Source organism: Mandrillus leucophaeus, unplaced genomic scaffold, assembly GCF_000951045.1.
Source record: "Mandrillus leucophaeus isolate KB7577 unplaced genomic scaffold, Mleu.le_1.0 Scaffold1594, whole genome shotgun sequence".
NCBI classification, from domain to species: Eukaryota; Metazoa; Chordata; class Mammalia; order Primates; family Cercopithecidae; genus Mandrillus; species Mandrillus leucophaeus.
Window position 1 is genome coordinate 77,593 of NW_012101581.1, and position 1,861 is coordinate 79,453.

The window sequence follows — 1,861 nt, forward strand, 5'->3', positions numbered from 1 at the left end:
GACCATAGCTAACACAAGTGGCATCAAGGGTGATAATGGGCAAAAATGAGAATTTGAAATAAGCTTTCCCACTGCCTGGCAGGCCAAGAGGATGCCATCTGGGTTAGTGGGGGGACACAGTCTGTAGCACAAGGTGCAGGTGAGCTGCTATGGGTCTCACCAGTGCTAATCTGAGATGTCCTGGTTAAAAGAAGCTATGGCAGGTGGGGTGATAGAATACCCTGCACAACAATGATAGAATTGGGGGGAAACCTACAAAGACAGTGGAGTTGGCTGGTCACTTACCTGTTGTGTTGATACCCTATAAAAGGATACTGAGAACCTGAAAATTGTTCGCAGCTGTCACTGGCTACGTATGAGAGCCTCTACAATGTCTCATGGAGAAGCCTTTATCTCCTGCAGCGAAAGGATACATACTATGGAATGGTAGCTGAAGAAATCACGATGAGGGTCACACTGCTCCAGAGGTGTTGACACTCAGCCAATGCAGGCCTGTTATAGGAAAGTCAGGGCCATGGTAGGGAAACCTGAGATTCTGCAAACTAGAACAAGACATCCAATTGGCGCTGCCAGGATCCTCTGTGCATGCACCTTCTCTAGTAATGGTTCCCACTTCCTAGGCTGGAAGATGCTGCAGAAGCCTCATCCCTGTGATGCAGCAGGAATCCCACTCAGGAGCTTTGCAGGAACCAGCCGGCATGTCCACATAGGAGCACGGGGAGCACTTCTGGGACTGAAATTTGAGGGTGTTGGATCAAGCGGTCAGAATGCCAGGCTGGATGAATGAAAATCCTTTGGCTTGGAGGCACTTTCTCAGGGTATGGGTTTATCAAACACCCCAGAACTTTGATAAGTGAGGGTAAACCCACTGCTGGGGTGAATCTAGATAAAATTATTCCCGAATCTCAGCAAGGTAGACATGTCTTAGTTGCCCTAGAACAAGTAGAGGATGGAATAACGAGACTAAGCGAATTGGGCATGGTGAAGGCCCACCAAGACCATGCTCCACAAGAGGGCCCAGAAGGCACACCTACCACCAGGGCCAGAGGTTCATCTTCACAGGGATAGGCTCCTAGTCCATGGGTGTTTTCGTGACCTGCTCTCAGACACTCAGCTAGCACCTCTCTCCAGGTGCTGTTGACATTCTTGGTCTGCAGGCCAGGCGGTGCTCCTAGCCCATTTTCTGCCTGAAAGACCCACGTGGCAGGGAAAGTTTTAGTGTTTCCATGGCTGTGGTTCCACTAATCCTATCACCATCTGCACCACCCAGAGGCTGCCAGCCACAAGGAATTCTGCACAGGTCTTCTACAGGCACAGCTCAGTGCCAGCCTGGAGGAAGCACTCTGAGGAGTGGGTGCCATCTTTCAAGACATGGTGCATTGTTTGAATCAGAGACCTCTCCATGGTGGTGTTTTCAATTGGAAGAACATGTGTGTCCACAAATCAAAAGGCGGAAGCAGGTTTGGCTCCATGTCCAATCCCTTAGATTCACCCAATGGGGTATTTTGCATGTTTTATCTTTAAACAGGGTATGAGGTCCTGATTTCCAAGGAGGGTACCTTTAAAAAGCAACAAAAAACAGCCCACTGAACTACACATGATAGTTGTCACCAGAGAAGTTTGGACAGTGTGAGCTCAGAGACCACCTGGTGAAAAGAGGATTCTGCTCCTCTCCAGGCCCAGGTAATAGACCCTCATCCCCAGGAGGAGGCATGGCTACTTTCACACAATGAGGGCAGAAGGGTGTGCGGAAACCAGACATCCACCTGGGGCCTTCTGGTTCCCCTTGCCTCATTTTAAGTGTGAGCAGAATCATCCAGCAATTCAGCCCGAGATGACTTGATTTCAAAGGGCCCAGACC